General features: G+C 38.5%; 1 protein-coding gene and 1 long non-coding RNA gene across 5 annotated transcripts in view; one reads left to right on the forward strand and one right to left on the reverse strand.

Moving 5' to 3' along the window:
* LOC136422591 (glycerophosphodiester phosphodiesterase domain-containing protein 5-like) overlaps positions 1-18,965 on the reverse strand; it is a 96,198-nt gene that overhangs the window by 41,997 nt on the left and 35,236 nt on the right. The gene's annotated exons all lie outside the window — the stretch shown is intronic.
* On the forward strand, positions 15,895-18,926 carry LOC136422906 (uncharacterized). The gene is made up of 2 exons (XR_010753685.1): positions 15,895-17,190; positions 17,617-18,926. It is a non-coding gene; the product is annotated as an uncharacterized lncRNA (long non-coding RNA).

Consider the following 18,965-nt stretch of genomic DNA (forward strand, 5'->3'; position numbering starts at 1 on the left):
GAAGGGGCGTTATGTCTCCCAAAAGCCGAATCCGAGTGGAACAATTTGTCAAAATAATTTTTATGAAACTGCTCATCCCAAGTTTCTAAATGGTCCTTTACTTTAGAGAGAAAAGTTTTAAAGACCTATAAATGTTTGTAGAGTATGGCATCATTCAAAGATCATCTAAAATTCTATCCATTTACAAAGACTGTTGAAAATGTACAGCCATCAAGACGTCAGACCATACACGGGCTCGCTGTAACTCCTAAATCTCCACTCTTCTGCAAGTTTGAAAGAAAAAGACATTGCTAGATTTACAGCATGATACAATGAAACATCATGAGTTTTTTCTGGCTGGACCTGAACTACTATTGGAATAGAAAATTCAAAACTTTTGGATCATCTTCAGTGTCACAGTTCTCCTTACATAACAGTGCTCAGACTGGCACTAACCCAATAAAAAGGATGAATTGCAGGCCTGTACTTCCCATATATGAGTGAAAACACTCTTAAAGAGGCTCGTCCCAACAGCCATCTAGAGACTACACCAAGTAGCTGTAATTCTTACTCCTCTCCTTCCATCTAATGATTTTGAAAGGAAGACATTGTTGGTTTGGCTGTACGATAAATGGAACTTCAAGAAGTTTTCTCTCTGGATCTGTGCTAACATTGGAATTTACAATCATTAAACTCTGTGATCACAAAGCCAAATTTTTGGGTCATCTAGAGAGTCGCATTTGTCCTTACATAACAGTGTCTACTACTTAGACTGGCACCAATCCGGCATACAGGATGAATTGCAGGCCTGTGCTACCCATCCAGCATCAGAACACCCTTAACAACCCCCATATATGAGTGAAAACACTCTTAAAGAGGCTCATCCCAACAGCCATCTAGAGACTACACCAAGTAGCTGTAATTCTTACTCCTCTCCTTCCATCTAATGATTTTGAAAGGAAGACATTGTTGGTTTGGCTGTACGATACAATGAAACTTCAAGAAGTTTTCTCTCTGTGGATCTCTGCTACCATTGGAATTCACAATCATTAAACTCTGTGATCACAAGGCCAAATTTTTTGGGTCATCTGCATGGAGAGTCGCAATTTTCCTTACATAACAGTGTCTACTTAGACTGGCACCAATCCGGCATACAGGATGAATTGCAGGCCTGTGCTACCCATCCAGCATCAGAACACCCTTAACAACCCCCCATATATCAGCCAAAACACTCTTAAAGAGGCTCATCCCAACAGCCATCGAGAGACTACACCAATTATAAGCTGTAACTCTTACCCGTCTTCTCCCCAGAGTTCTGGTGTTTTACTGCACGATACTTCAACGTAATGAGAGACAATTCCTTCTAATCAATCTCGCCGGAAGCCGAAAAGAGAGTAACTGCCCGGAGACGAAATTGGACGGCGGGCGACGGTAAAACTCGGGAAATGGACTTCTGTACGTGAACGGGGCTCGTGGATTGGAGATGAAAGAAGTTTTAGGATGTAAGAGTTGCTGATAATAGCACCACCCTCTTTATCTTTCCCTTGGAAGTGTGATAGGATTGTGGAATTGGCTGTAGTCGTATACAACTTGACTGTATTCAGATATAGGATGTTAAGAAAGCCTAGATTAAACTAAAGGGCGGGGTGTCCCTTGAAAGACAAAAGTTACCTCTCACAAATTGTCTCTAAGAAATAGCACCACCCTCTTTGTCTTTCTCTTTGAAGTGTGATAGGATTGTGGAATTGGCTGTAGTCGTATACAACTTTACAGTATTTAGATGGAGGATGTTACGAACACTTGGATTAAACTAAAGGGCGGGGTGTTCCTTGAAATACAAAAATCACTTCTCACAAATTGTCTCTAACTGAGAAGCTAAAAGGGAAAGGACCAACAACTCTTCAGATTGAGGTATGCGGGTTGGTGTAGTTTTGTACTTCATTCCAAGGGAGTAAAGTGTTGTTTTTTAGGTTTGTCTGTGTGTGCTTCAATCTGAGATTCCATCATAGACTGGAAGGATCACAAAGCAGTATGGGTAAGTGGGTGAAGTCTGCTATCTCTGAATAGTCTGACTGCCTTGTTTAAATAAGATAACGAGTTAGCACTACTAGGTATCTTGCGTGCTCTACGGTGCAGAAACTTGGACGCTTACCTGTCAGCTCCAAAACAGACTGGATGGGACCTACACAAAGCTTCTGCGCGGGGCTCAGAACATATCTTGGACACAACATGCTACTCTCAAAACAATTTATGGAAGTCTTCCACGGCTGTCTCAAAAGCTCAACCACTGTCGAGTAACATTTGCTGCTGTCAAGCCAACCAGGAAATAGTTTCAGACGTCCTTCTATGGAAACCAAGAGGCCGAGTACACTGCAGAAGTTTGACTTCTACCGACAATTTAGTTAGAGACACTGGGATTGAATATGAACACTTAGGAAAAATGATGCTGGATAGGGCAATATGGAGTGATGTATGTACCTCTTGTTTAGTCCCGGCTGAAGGCTGATAGATAGATAGGTATCTTGTAAAGGTCATTCACACTTCCCGTCCTTGTTACTTGAAAAACATCCTCCCTTGAATGACATATCGTGCTATTTTCCTACAAGTACCAAGGTGCCCGACTCCAACTCCCTACTGTACCAACAAGATAGACCGCAAACGACTTGAATCTGACACAGAACTGTAAACTATTCCACAGACTTTAATCCCAACAGTCAATCCGTTCTTCCACAGGATTCGTCTCTGTCTAGAATGTCCTCCTATGCTTTGAAAATGATGACATTGACACTATTCTTAATGTTACTTGTTAGAATAACATGTAGCAATGGCTGCCCAACTAGACAACAGCTATTAGTAATGGCTATATCCTGCGAGTTTCAACTGATAGGTTTGGGCTATCTCACACCGGAGCATAGTGCTTCTCTAGGCACTACTTGGGTCTGACTGAACAAGCGAATGAAGGCCTCCAAGAGCCCACATTCCTATCCTACAAGTCACAACCAACATATTAAGTTGTATAACAACTTGCCAGAGATACTTTTCAAACTCAGTCTACCTTTTAACAGTGACGACAGTTTTAAGATAACTGTTTACTATCACATTTTGCCATCTAGCAGTTTTTTTGCAGATAACACATTTTTCTCTGTTAGCAGTAGACTACTATGTCTTACCGAGAAGTAGTATGCATGTATCAAACTGCTGATGTTGTTAGGATGCGATGAATTGCCTTGCTTGCTATGGCTTCCTGCCAGTATAACATAGTGCCGTATATTACATGTTCCTGTGGTTAAGTTTTATTGAATTACCAGTCACATCCTGCAACGTTACTACATTATTCTGCGGTATCTGAACCCACTGACAGCCAAAATGAAATTGCAGGACTATTGCAGAACAATTTCAAGACTTTGAATTCAATTTCCTCGGGATTGAAATGCGGAAGAGCAGACTCAAGGCCAGGCGATTCCGCTGACTACAACTCGCGGTATGTGACAGTCGTCAGAAAATGTATGCAGCACTCTATGTTGGCAGTGGCAATACCAAAAGGTGAGTCCACAAATCTATTTAGCAATCATGTCCTGGTCTTTTAATTTGGCAGGCTTACATTGTTGTGGTTGCCGAAACAGTGCAAACTTTTAAAACTTTCAGCCAACGTAAAGGTTTTCATATCTTCCGAAACTGCAACTGAGGTATGAGGACAACAGATGCTCATTCTAGATAAAGGATGCTATCTGGATCAGAAAATTTACTCCAGTCATAAATTGGGGCAAGGGGGGATATCAACGTGTTAAGGACCACAAGCTCTATCTTGCTGCAGTGACACCTAGCAGCTAGAAGTAGCTCAAGTCATTACAGCCATGCACAGAGAAGGTATGATAGACTACCAAAATATTGAACCTAAGAAGGACTTGGTTGTATACATGAAAACTCCCGAAACCTGATAAAAAAGTTTATCTTGAGTGAAAACGAAACTTAATATACAGCCATATGGAAACTCAGCAGGAGGTACTGCAGTCAGATTGCGGTAAATGTAATTTTCTGTCAATCTGAAGAGAGACGCAATTTAGAAAAGAGGAGATGGTAAAATGAGATCCGCTTAATTTGCTAATGGCAGTCTGAGAGTGAATTGGGGGAAATATGTCATGTGGTTCATTAAGTTTGGCCATTGTATCGCCTGCAATAGGAAACAAGTACAGAGACATACATGAATGAACTGTTTAATCATTGAAAGCTGCCATTTTTTTAAGTACTATATCAAGTTTTATTTGCAAGTTCTTGCCCCAAGGCTAATTGCGACATGAAATAATACATAGAAAAAATATACAGATAGTGCAAGTTAACAATGGTGACAAGTGGAACAAGTGACTATTCTAACTGCTACGGAATACAATATATACGCTTTCTGGGTTTGACTTCTTTTTTGGAACCAGTGGAAGACGAAGTATAAATAGAAGTTGAAAAAACAAACTGCATTCACTAGGACTGAAAGGAAGACAAATCCTCCAGAAATGCTAGTAGTTGCAAAAAAAGGAGACTCAGAGAAAGACAAAGCAGGTAGCAGATGGCAAGAGGGTTTTAGATGTGTTTTTAATCTGTAACAGCATCAGTCTTACCACTGGATCTAATTCGGTATCATGTAATCAAAGGGTAATTTCTACATAATGGAACAGTTCTGGGGCTTTAAGTGCATGAAAGTGGCCCACTTTTCACTGGACTCAGCTGGAAATAACACCAGATGGACAATTCATACACATACATGGTTTGTGCTTCATGAATTACGGCACTCAATTCCAGTTGCTCCATTTTTTCTATTTCTGGATATGCTACTATATGGCCTACTTTTCTACTTTCTTTGATGTAGAATTGGAGAAGTTACAATATACAGATACAATCTTTTACCTGATTTAAACCTACCCTAGCTAGGTTGTATGGATATACATGTATGATGCACATTTATTTGTGTCAAAACTGGGGATTGCTTGAGCTTAGTTGAAAATAGTAAAAGGTTTAATCTAGTAAGGTACAAACATAAACTGTACATACCTAGTGAAATCCTTTTTTTTTAATTTAATAATTATTAAGTCATAGCACCTGCATATTTTTGTATATTCAGAACTGATAATAGAAATAGCATTGGACATGCAAATTGTTACCTTCACCAAGATGGGTGCATGTGTCTGTGTGTACGTGTGAACACAATAACTAAAGAATACCTGGTAGGATTGTCTTGATATTTGAAATGTGGGTAGGTCTTGATGACATCTAAAAACGATTGTGATGGCTCCCACCGTTGAGTCTTACCGTGCCAGGCTTGAGGCCTGCCCGCCTTAGCCCAGGACTTCAACTCCCCCCCCCCCCTTACTTTGCCACTGATGGGGCTATATGGGAATAACCCATGATGATGATGATTAGATTTTGGCCCCCTAGCAACTATCTGAGGTACTGCAGCGGGAAGATAAGTCTTTTTTTTTTTTTTTAGACCGTGGTTCCCACTTTCCATGATGGATGGCACGACCCGAGATAGAGACAGATGAAGGGGGCTTAATCTGTCCGAAAAGGTGGGGCAAACTGTGCCATTTTCTGGCCCATCTACCTGTGGGTAATGGGCCATGACAGTGGCCAACACCAGGGGCCATTTCACACACAGGGTCTGGACAAGGGAAATGTGTTATGTCCGTCTGAGTTTGATGTCTTCTCCAAGGCTATGGGGATTAACATGCAATATACAGTCAGGTACTGTAAATGCATTTAAGTTTGCATGGTTTTAATTTCGCCCCAGGAAATGGAGTGTTCGCTGTGGTTTTAAGATCACATCTGAGACAATAGAAGACAAGGTGGTAGGAGGGCAAAAAATTTTGCAGTGGTTTTAAGTTTGCGGCAAAGAGCTTACTGTGAAAACCACAAACATAAAACCACCGCAAACATTTCTGCATTTACAGTAGTTTGCAGCCATTTTGGAGGTCTATCTGCTCATCTGTGTAAATGTCTACATGTACTGTATATCTTAACAGCATCAATATACTGTTAAGTTTGATGTCTTCTCCAAGGATATAGGGATGAACCTGTTATATACTTGGTTCACACAGGTTATTTGCATGCATTTTGGCAGTCTATCCGTTCATCTATAAATGTCTGCACGTACTGTATATCTTAACAATACATGTACTAGTAGATCTGAACAATACACTGTTTATGGTATTAAGCAACAGAAACTCTAACAGACTCTAAGGTTGATTTGCAAAACAAAATATTCTTTTGCATGCAGACACAAGTCATATTTTAAGTGACTGTCATGGAATGATCACAAGTGACAAACCTTTCAAAATTTACAATCAATGAATACTGTCTATGCCAGGCAGAAAGGTAAGAAATTCTCATAATGATTTATGATTCTCGTAATGATCCTAAGGTTGATATAAGAAATAAAATTGTTTTGCATAATCAAATAATGGGTACTACAGTTACTACATGTTTGTACAAAAGTCATATTTCCAGTCATCCAATGATCATGAGTGACAAATATTTCAAAATTTGCAGTCAATGAATCTTGTCTATGCCACAAAGAAAGGTAAGAAATTCTCATTGGCATTTATGATTCTAATAATGATTCTGAGGTTGATATATGAAACAAAATATTCTTTTGCATAATCAAATAATGGATACTACAGTTACTACATGTTTGTACAAAAGTCATATTTCCAGTCATCCAATGATCATGAGTGACAAATATTTCAAAATTTGCAGTCAATGAATCTTGTCTATGCCACATAGAAAGGTAAGAAATTCTCATAAATGCAATGTCGAGACCGCCTTCTGCATGTTAACAACTGTAGCGTGATCTGCAACCAAAATAATCTTCGCTGTTCTGCACTACTTCACTGCAATAAAGGCGGCACTTTACAAGTAATGAATGAGATAAATCCTGCAGTAAGTGGCACATCCTTTGAGATCAAGCAATCAAAACGATGTGAGTTGGAACAAATTGGGCTCTATTTTGAACACAAAGATTTGCTCATTCATCAAAAATGCAGACAGCACATGACGCAGGCAGTCCAGGCTGTATAGCTCGCTTTACTTACCCACAAAGTGACAGATTGAATATACTGTCATAAATAAAGCTAAATACAAATGATTAGGGAGAAGTTAAAGGTCAACTATAAGAATCTATAATTGAATGACATGTGATAGCCCCATTTGTGTTCTTGATTGATATCTTTACAGCTTGAAGCTTTCCAATGGAAGATATGGAAAAAGAAGATACATGTACCACAAAGAAATCTATAAAACCAAGAGGACTGTTATAATTAGAAAATTATAATTACAAACTACTTGAGTACTGCTTTATAGGCAGATTCTGGCATAGAGATGAGTATCATGTATCATGATTTAGGATTTGATGCAAAAACTGTCCCCTGCAATGCGTTATAAATCACTTTCTAGTCATTTGCAACTATTTACAGAATAACAATAAGTTCAGCACCAAGGACTAAGAACAGGATTTGTCATGTATCTATGCTTTTCAACACTTCCGCTTCCATGATAACTGGAAAGCAACTGAAAACCAAGCACTATTGCAATACCTTCTTTTCATGTACACAAATTCTCTCTCAGTCAGTCTAAAAGACTATGCACAAAACAGCATGGTACAGTTTCAATTCAGCACACAGATTACACCACTTGAAATTGCAGCCCGACGCTGAAGATATGATCTAGCTGTACTTGTGTACCGGCGCAACCACTCATTTGCATTCAACAGCCGATTTTCAAATACTGCATACCCACCGATGTCAAGGCCAACCACTTCCCACTATCTTCAATCAATTCTGCAACTTTTCTTCATTAAAATCTTCCATTTGCTGACGTTAAGCCTCAGCTTACATTGTGGTTTCTCTCAAAGGAGAGAACCCAAGTAGGAAGTAAGATCGTGTATCCTTTTTAATGACAGGATAAGATGGATGCGTCTTTTAGCAGTCCTTAAGATCAAAGAACCACAAATCAATACATCACTCTTATTTCAGAAGGCTGCAGGGATGTCACAGATTCCCTACGTGCAAGACATCAGGGTGCTACAAAGAACGCCAGGGAGGACCAATTTCTGTTCTATTTTTAGCATTTTGAAGTTCTTAATCCAGAATGATTTCGTAACTTCTCAACAGGAAAGGTAACCATTCTTTCAAGGTACATGTAGGCATGTAGTACTGGACAACCTCAAGTCAAACGTACACACTCATGCCACATCTTCAGAAGGACGCCGTATCCACATAGTTCCTGTTTAGAACTTTATTTGAGCCCACACCCAGACTAGTTTTGCCTTGCGTGTGGCTTTCTCAATGGTCAGAGCTTGAATAGGCCAGGTGCGAAGTGCTATTCTTTCTAGACGATAGAATATTCTATCGTCTTTGAACACCATTTGCACCATTCACAGAGATGAAGATGCTACCAGTAAACACTGACAGAGAAGGAGACACTAATTTGTAAATTAAACAGCAAACTGAAGCCTTCATGAATACAATGAAATACTTTGCTTTGTCTACAGCACAAATACAATGAAAACATACGGCACAAGGAGAAAGGGCATAAATATGCTCACCTGGGCAAACCAGAAATGGCTAGTGAAAATCATAGAAATGCAGGAAAGACGCTTGGCTTCTTGCCTACTTCCTAATTGACGCCAACATTTACATATACGTCTGTTCTCTGCTGATGACGCAAACGATAAACCATTATCTTTAAGAAATTCATCCAAATGCTACAGTAGGGATCATCTTGTTTAAGTGCACATAACAAGAAAGGCTCACTTTTAAAACTTTAAGAGACTTGAGAAAAACTAGCGAGCTAAACTTTTGTTTTGGCTGTATTCAGTATTTCTTTCTAGTTGCTGGAGTTTGTATGTACAGCCAAACCTGCCCAAGAAGACTGGTCTATGTGGACAGGTGGTCATTATAAACAGGATTCTTAATGCCTGTGTAAATAGGAAAAACTATCTAAGGACCAGCAAAAAGTGGTCACATTGGCCAGGTGGCCATGTAGAGGTGGTCACTTGTAAAGGTTTGACTGTGAATTGTTGTAATTGAAATTGTATCAATGTATGGAATCCAGGAACATAACTCTGTATAACGGTTTTGCTTGATATACATGTATATCTTACCAAATTGAAAGTATCAACTGAAAGTATCTTGTTAAGACCAAGAGACTAAACTCCTGCAAAGAAAGTTGAAATGCTGAACTGATTCCAAAGTGGATAGTCTCCGTCACTGCCAAAAACGCCTAGGGGAGTTCCCCCAACTCACTGTACGCAATTACCAATGTATCCCTCTATAAGCAAAATGAAGTTAATCAATTCTCTTCTATCAGATAACGCTAGATGTAAGTATAACAGCTGCATGACTAAAAACTTGGGCGTGATCTTTACCATCTAACTCTGGCCTTGCGGCGCAGAGGAATAGGATTTATCGTTTTCCCTTCACCGTAACTACCATTAGTCAGTTTGCCTCCGAGGAAAAATCGTCAGTTCTGTCTGACTCCTATCGGCGGGTCAAAGATCGCGAGCCGCAGTAAAGGCTGGACCCAAGGGTCGGAATGTCGTTCCGAAATACGCCATTTTTCATCGGCCGTTAATGGCTCTGCTACGGTTTTGGACAGCAGGGCAGTTTCGGTCCCTCTACAGCCAACTCTCTTAGAACACAGGCTTGAAATGACATGTACAAAAGTCATGTAAATGCAATGGGAGGGAATTCAGCAATGCCGCTAAGTGATTTTCTCTGATGAATGTTGTACTGCACCCTCTTTTGATGTCTGGTACAAATGTAAATGTACAAGGTTTCAATACTTCTTGTTTGGCAATGGACAGTTTTGGTTCCTCTACTGCCAACTCTCTTAGAACAAAGGCTTGAAATGAGATGTACATGTAAATGCAATGGGAGGGAATTCTGCAATGCCGCTAAGCTATTTTCTCTGATGAATGTTGTACTGCACCCTATTTTGATGTCTGGTACGGATGCAAATGTACAAGGTTTCAATACTTCTTGTTTGGCAATGGACAGTTTTGGTTCCTCTATACAACCAACTCTCTTAGAACAAAGGCTTTAAATGTCATGTAAATTCACTGGGAGAAAATACTGCCATACTGCAGGGCCATTTGCTTGGACAAATATTGTACTGCACCCTCTTTTGATGTCTGCCATGGTGCAAATGTAAATGTGCTGTTGCTGTTCTGTGATGTACAACCTAAGAACAAAGGCTTCAAATTACATGGAAAAGGCTATGGGAAGGAATATCGCTATGCCACTGTGCTATTTCTTTAGACAACCGCATTCTCTTTTGATGTCTGGTAGAAATGTAAATGTACATGGTTTCAGTACTTCTTGTTTGGCAATGTGCTATCTGAGAACAAAGACTTGAAACGTCATGTAATTGCACTGAGATGGAACACTGTCATGCCAATGTGCTATTTCCTTTGACGAATGTTGTACTGCACCCACTTTTGACGTCTGGCAAAAATGTAAATGTACTGAGTTTGCATAAATTTTCTGTTTGGCAATGTACTATCTTAGAACAAAGGCTTCAAATGTAAATGCATCGGGTGGGAAGACTGCCATGCCGAGGCGCTAGATCCTTTGACAGATGTTTTACTGCACCCACTTTTGATGTCAGGTACAAATGTAAATGTACTGGGAGGGAATACCATTAATTTTTCCTTTTAAAACAAAAAGTTCATGGGTCACTCAGACCCCAGGCTAGGCACTAGTGTTGCACATTGATTACGTTGTCTGGCAGTCTACAGCTCTTAATACATGGGCTACAAAAGCAACTTTCCTTCCAGTATGGTGATTATAAATGAAGCTCCAGGATCTTTCTTTATTAACAGCAATAACAAAGTTCTGCTAAATTTGCAGATGCATTAATAACCAAAAAGTCAGGGTTGCCACTGTCATACACTTCCATTGAGCTGCGGTGCTATTTCAGATACAAGATCCTGATTGCTGTCAATGTAATAAACTTTCGTGGTAGCTTAATATTGGCTGTTTTCACGGTAGCTTCTTTACCACGAACTTCAAACCACTGAGAACACTCCATTTCCTCCCCATAGCAAACTTAAAGGCATCTACAGTATACATGTATCATCATTGAACATACCATTTCTGTACTTACTATAACATCTGACCCTTTTTTCAGCATACCCTTAGCATGCCCAGATACAGTAAGCTAGATTTACCATATTGGCCATACACTCCCCAAGCCCCATTGCAGAGTGCAGGACCTGCACACAGGCTATCTGGCAGGGTGCCACGACAAAGACAAAGCGCACACCGATGCATCGACATGTTTTGTAAAACCGTATTGACAACAAGAGGAGAGAATAATTGTCTCCGTAACGGAATCAATTTTCCTTACAAATCCTCACAGAATTTTCGGTTCCTTATCCTTGCTTCATCTTGGATAACACCTTGGGTTATCGAAATCTCGAAGGATGTTGAAGCAAAATTGCTTATGACCGAGGCTGACTTGAATTTTAAGTAATAAACCTTATGTGTGGGCCATTTTAGCTTTTCATATCTTGAAATTAGGTTTCAACACCTAGAAATGAACCATCAACACCTGCAAGCACTTGTGTGAAGGAACCTTCAATACCTGGTAGTCACCGTGACTATCTTGGACATGAATCTTACATGTTTTCTAATGAGATTTCCACACCTAGAAATGAGCTCACACCACCTACATGTAAAATAGGAGCTCTCCACAACTTACAATATGGTGAAATGGAAACCAAGACAGTATTCAGAAAGCTTAAACCTCAGCTTATAAGATATTTCAATCATTCTGGATCACAGAATGATACTTAGATCCAGCTTTAACTTTTGTAATATTTGAAAGCAAATTCGTAACTACAGTAAGCACTACCTGTATAAGTATTGACGATAAACTGCTAAAGTTAGACTACGTGTTAAAAACTCCTTGTTGCAATATCAAAATTCAGCAAGCACACGTACTGTAAATTGTACATCAACATTACTCTCCAAGCAGAATGAAGTAGAAATTCAAAATCTTAACATTTCTCGAGCTCCTGGTTTCACAGAAAGACCTGGTGCTCCGTGGAAGGGGAAGCTACAAGCCAAGCTGCACATCACAATCAATATCGATTCCTTGATTCATGAGAGCATGACCCTTTACAATTGCTCTGTACCTACAAGCTCTTTGCCAAAGCCACAAGCCGTCAGAACCTCCAGGCAGAGAATTCGGCTGTGCAGTCAACGGTGCGCTGCAATACCCTTATTATTAACTCGACATCCAACCTTTCTGCTCCTTGGTATTTTGCAGGTCAAAATCAAGGTGGAGGCTTTTCAACACTTGAACTTCACCCTTGACCCCTATTATGTCAGTCTTTTCACAGTAACATACCGGATTGGAGCTATCAAAGACGGTTCACGGATTCGAAAGGGAATGGAGATAATGTTGATGCTTCATTTGTTGGTTCAAGTGAATGTCAGTAGCTGTAGGGTGTTTTGCTGCGATCCGTGATGGTCTGAACAAGCTTAATCTATTAACATGCACTTGGTGGAAATACCACTGCACATGGCAAATTAAGAAATAATCAACGATGCTTCACTGATTAAGGGCAAGACAATGTGACCCTGGTATCGATCAATCCACTAAAATTTCATTTCAAAGCAACTCATGATGATACATTTCTATCTAATAGATGCATGATTAAATAATCTTGATGCAAACATATCAATTTTGTAGGAAAATAAATAAAAAAGGAAGAATTTGTCCAGAAATACAGACACAGATAGCCTAATATAGGACTTTGAACTCAACAGCTTTTGTAACAATTTCAATTTTACTGTTTGAATTCAAACTGTCCAATGAACTCATTCTGCAGTGATGCCAAAAGGAAAAAAAGAATATCAACTTACATGATTAAGAATTCAGTTTCGAGATTTTCACCACAGTTGATCTCGCAATTCCACTACGAACCCAAGACTACAGCCTCCATTTTCCCAGGGCGTCAAACTCCACATATGGCAGCGAAGTCTTCCGGGCTTGAACTATGATGCACAACAGGTTACTGAAAGGGTAGAACACCTGAAGAAGCACTCCTCCACACCTGCGTGTTCCGAAACCCAACTCTCCTCGTGCAACTCAACCAAACAAGAAGCTGCAGATCAAGATCAGAGTGTTTACGAGGCGTCTGCGATCTGGCCGAACAAGCGAGTGGGCGCCCGGACAGAAAACGGTGTAATGGGCACTTGTCTGTTTCCCTTTTAACTCTGATGGATGGAACAGTGTGGAATGGGAGAGCATATCAACATGCACTTACACTTGCAGAGTGGTGCCCAGAGAGTTGTCGGGTCGGAGCAAGGCCGGAGCTCAGAGCGCGTGGACGTAATGAAAACGTAATGGACATGCGGATGGCTATTTTGCCATTTCTCTAGCTTGTAACTCTCTACGATAGAGCACAGACTTCTTTCAAGGAGAAAAATTGGGACCCATCTTTACATAATGGACATGTAGATGGCTATTATGCCATTTGTTTGCACTCTCTAGGAAAGAGAACAGCCTTCTTCCGAGGAGAAAGACTGGGACCCATTTTTACATATTGGACATGTACATGGCTATTATACCATTTGTCTTGTCTTGTATAGCAAAGAAAACAAGCTCCCTGCAAGAAACAAAGCAGGGTGTCCAGGGAACCATCTTTACTGGGATGACCAAACCTACAAGCTTTTGCACCGACACTTGTACCTCAAGTGTTCATCATGTCATTTTATATACATCAAAGTACTATCATTGGGTTGTTTTAGCCATTGTGAAACTTTGACATTTCTTTTACAAAGGATAGCTATGCACCACTTAACTGTAACTCATTCCTTAACAAGTTAAATAGGTCTTCAAAGTTGGAGTCTTGGACAACTTTCTTCACTTCCATCAAAAGATCATCAACAAGGAAAATTGGAAAGCAACACTAGATTTGGAAGACAGACACGAAAAGCATCATTTGGGATCAAAGACCTATATTATTTGTAAGGTCCGTAGAAATGAGCACATGCTCTGAAGGATGATACAGGCATGAAGCCAGTTAGCTCTGTCTCAGTTCCTCTTTAAGGAGTCATGAACCAGCTTCCCTTTTGCTCAAAGTTGTGCAACTTTTTTCACTCCCATTCAAAGATTAATACTTTGAGTCATCAACTAGGAAAATTGCAAAGCAACACTGCATTCGGAAGACAGACACGAAAAGCATCATTTGGGATCAAAGACCTATATTACTTGCAAGGTCTGTGGAAATGAGCACATGCTCTGGAGGATGATGCAAGCATGAAGCCAGTTAGCGATGTCTCAGATTTACTTTACGGAGTCACGAACCAGCTTCCCACAAGTCCAGATCTTTATTTGACAACCAAAAGGCAATTAGTGCTGCTGCTGACATGTAATTTCAACAATTCTTTTCTTATGTACGTTCTTTACACGTTATGTAACATTACATCATTTTGTACAGCAGAATTTCTCTTCACTTAACTGTAACTCAATATTACAAGTTAAACAGGTCTTTAAAGTCGTACACCTATCTTCTGAAACACTTCCATGCAATGATCAATACTTTGAGTCATCAACTAGGAAAATTGCAAAGCAACACTACATTTGGAAGACGGACACGAAAAGCATCATTTGGGATCAAAGACCTATATTACTTGCAAGGTCTGTAGAGATGAGCACATGCTCTGGAGGATGATACAAGCATGAAGCCAGTTAGCGATGTCTCAATTCTGCTTTAAGGAGTCACAAATCAGCTTCCCACAAGTCCAGATCTTTCTTTGACAACCGAAAAGGCAATAAGTGCTGCTGACATGAAATTTCAACTGAATTCTTTTCTTATGTAGTACGTTCTTTACACGTTATATAACATTACATCATTTTGTACAGCAGAATTTCTCTTCACTTAACTGTAACTCAATATTACAAGTTAAACAGGTCTTTAAAGTTGTACACCTTTGTTCTGAAACACTTCAATGCAATAATCAATACTTCGAGTCATCAACCAGGAAAATTGGAAAGCAACACTAGATTTGGAAGACAGACACGAAAAGCATCATTTGGGATCAAAGACCTATATTACTTGCAAGGTCTGTAGAGATGAGCACATGTTCTGAAGGATGATACAAGCATGAAGCCAGTTAGCAATGTGTCAGTTCTGCTTTAAGGAGTCACGAACCAGCTTCCTACAAGTCCAGATCTTTCTTTGACAACCAAAAGGCAAATAGTACTGCTACTGGCATGCTGGGGCCTCTTTGATGTAATTTCAGCAAATCCTTTTTTTTGTAAGTTCTTTACATGGTATGTAACATTACTGGAAACCTCCATTAACAATAATCCGCTGCACCCCCCAGCAATGCACAGTTTAGATATACATGCAAGAGTGCATCATACTGGGGGACGTTGGGTTGGAGATCTGTTTGGACGTATCTTTCAGAGCGGCGAAAGTATCTACCCTGGTTGAATTTTGTTAGCAGACGCTACAGCATTTTGTACGGCAGAATTTCTCAGCAATAGCTAACTTCAAGCAGCATGATGGTGACTCAAACGGGTTTCAACTTTGCCCTTAAAAAGGACAAAAATCCCCTGGGAATTGTGAGACATCCTTGTCTAGACAATTTATCTCAACGACTCTTCTTATAATGAATCACTCTTCCCTGCTCAAACTGGGCTAATGGGCATCCGTCTAAGAAAACAAGCAACACCAAAATTAGCCACGAATCCTCAAAATCCTGCCTGATTTCCTCGGGATGTCATATTTTTCGTTTGCAACCTTTTAACCGCCCGTTAAGAGTGGCCGAATCTGACAAACGATCGAAGGTCTTAAACGTACCGTTATGTCGCGACCTGCAAAGTTGTTGAATCTGTGGGCCATTACGGGAGGAAAGTACACTACTAAAAATGATTTGTCTTGTTTTTTCTAGTTTTCTTGTTTTTACTTAATTCGTGGACAAATTTTCTTGAATGAAGAACTTCCTTGAAAATGATAAGAATAAATAAGAAAAGCACAACAGACCATTCCAAGAATCTTGTCTTGTAAATTCTCACAACAAGAAACATTTTCTTATTTTTCTTAAATAAAGAAATAATTTCTATAAAGGATTTTCTCTCATAAGAATTTTCTAAAAATTAAAGTTAAAAGTTCTTGTTTTTCTTGAATGGAGAATCTATTTCTTGCCATGTATAAGAAAATACAAGAATTTTTCTCTCCCCTATCTTCTTTTTCTGGTAGTAAGAAAAAACAAGAATTCAAAATTATGAAAACAAGTAACAACTAGAATTTTGTTCTTGAGTGGTCTTGATTTTTGTATCAAGAAACCTTAAGAAAGAAATTCTTGTTTTTCTTGGGATGTTTAAGAAAATAGAAGAATTTTCTTCTTGCCTTTCTTGAGGTATCCTGCTTAGAAAAACGAGAATTTTTAAGATTTTTAAACTAGAAGACAAAGCTCGAGTCATAACTAGAATAATATTCTTGAATGTTATTGATTTTTGTATCCAGAAACTTTGAGAAAGAAATTCTTGTTTTTCTTGGGATGTTTAAGAAAATAGAAGAATTTTCTTCTTGCCTTTCTTGAGGAATCCTGCTTAGAAAATCAAGAATTTTCAAGATATTTAAACTTGAAGACAAAGTTCGAGTCATAACTAGAATTATATTCTTGAATTTTCTTATTTTTCATATCAAGAAACTTTGAGCAAGGCAATTCTTGTTTTTCTTGATAATAATACTTGAAGAAATACAAGAAATACTTTGAAATTCTTATTTCAACTCGTATAATATAATGGTTGTTTCCTGGCTAAGATGAGGCTATTGCAAGAAATAGAAGCCAAGTTAAATTTTCTTTAAAAATCTTGATTGTTCTAGCAAATATCTGCATAAAATTTTGACCAATGGCAACACTTGCCATGTGATCTTTTCCTAACTCCTGATTGGTGGAATCGAATCCCACTGGCAGTTGGTGGAATCGAATCCCACTGGCAGTTGACAGTAGGGCCAAAGCTGTGAGAAGTTCATGCCTTCAAGTGCTGTTCACTTCTAGTTCTATTTGTATTAATTGAAGACTCAAGTCGGTTTCAAAGTCAAAACCCAGGTACAAGAGAACATATACAAGATGGGGATCATGGTCTGAGGCTGCAGCAGATGCCAAATTTTGCACGGAAACACTGGATAGCAGTATGGAAAAGGTAAGTGCCCCCCTCCCCACCCGACTATATGAAAATCAGTTCAACTTTATTTATCATATGAAAAAAACCAAGTTAAAGGGCCCCTGGTTGGTTTAATCATCAAAAGCATCAAGCATTAGAGATAACGATAAGTAAAGCCTCTTTGGGTCCAACTCAAAACATCTTTTTGGCCGACGAATTAATAGATTTTAATCAAAAAGCGATCCGCACACATAGGAAGATTACATTCCACCGCTGAGGGGTGGACTATTTTAATTGTATTGTTTCTGGAAACATATATAAGGATAGGTTAAAGAATGATAAAACATATGATGTGCTTTGTGAAGAAATCATTTCAATTGGAACTTTCACTTCTAGAAGCTGGAAGTTAGTTAGCTCAACTCAGAAAGTAAAAATTAATGACATAGTCTTCATTTTTTTCCCCAGATGTTGGAAGATCATTTGAATGCCAATGGGAATGCCAAGTCAACAGAAATGGGCTTGAACAAGTTGAAGGGTTTGGTTTCCGTAGTCGAAGATCATCATCCAAGTCAGATGAGGCTGCTCTATACCACCTTCCAAGACGATAAAGAATTATATATTATGAAATATATCATATGTAATAAATCACATAGCATGTTAATTACATAGCAGTTTGTAATCTTTATGTTCTTTCAGTTTCAGAAGGCTTTGTATCAAAATTAGTTTTGGTATTTGTACAACAATACATGTATTGTATAATTATATATTATTATTATACCTATTATTTTTTGAAAAAATACACTGTAAAGCTTTGCCAATGTCATTTTTTTTCACCATAGTCCACAATTTACAGAAATATTAAGCCATCAACATGTCATTTTAACTGTAACTCTTGGAGTGAGATTCTTCTTATAAGAACATCAGTCTTATATTATAAGAAAACATTTCTAGGTAGCAAGAATTGTGTTCTTGAAGTAAGAAAAGTATTCTTGTTGTAAGAAGATTAATCTTAGAAGTCAGCTAACATTTCTTGACAGCAAGAATTGTGCTCTTGATATAAGAAAAGTATTCTTGTTGTAAGAAGATTAATCTTAGAAGTAAGAAAAAAATTCTTGGCAGCAAGAATTGTGCTCTTGATATAAGAAAAGTATTCTTGTTGAAAGAAGATTAATCTTAGATGTAAGCAAACATTTCTTGACAGCAAGAATTGTGCTCTTGATGTAAGAAAAGTATCCTTGGTATAAGAATATTAATCTTAGAAGTAAGAAAAAAATTCTTGGCAGCAAGAATTGTGCTCTTGATATAAGAAAAGTATTCTTGTTGTAAGAAGATTAATCTTAGAAGTAAGCAAACATTTCTTGGCAGCAAGAATTCTGCTCTTGATGTAAGAAAAATATTCTTGGTGTAAGAATATTAATCTTAGAAGTAAGCAAACATTTCTTGGTAGCAAGAATTCTGATCTTGATATAAGAAAAATATTCTTGTTGTAAGAAGATCAATCATAGAAGTAAGAATACATTTCTTGGTAGCAAGAATTCTGCTCTTGATATAAGAAAAGTATTCTTGGAGTAAGACGATTAATCTTAGAAGTAAGCAAACATTTCTTGACAGCAAGAATTGTGCTCTTGATATAAGAAAAATATTCTTGGTGTAAGAATATTAATCTTAAAAGTAAGCAAACATTTCTTGGTAGCAAGAATTGTGCTCTTGATGTAAGAAGATTAATCTTAGAAGTAAGAAAACATTTCTTGGCAATAAACAATCTTTGCTCTTGATGTAAGAAAAGTGTGCTTATTGTAAGAAGATCAATCTTA

Source organism: Branchiostoma lanceolatum, chromosome 17 (assembly GCF_035083965.1).
Source record: "Branchiostoma lanceolatum isolate klBraLanc5 chromosome 17, klBraLanc5.hap2, whole genome shotgun sequence".
In the NCBI taxonomy this organism is placed as follows: Eukaryota; Metazoa; Chordata; class Leptocardii; order Amphioxiformes; family Branchiostomatidae; genus Branchiostoma; species Branchiostoma lanceolatum.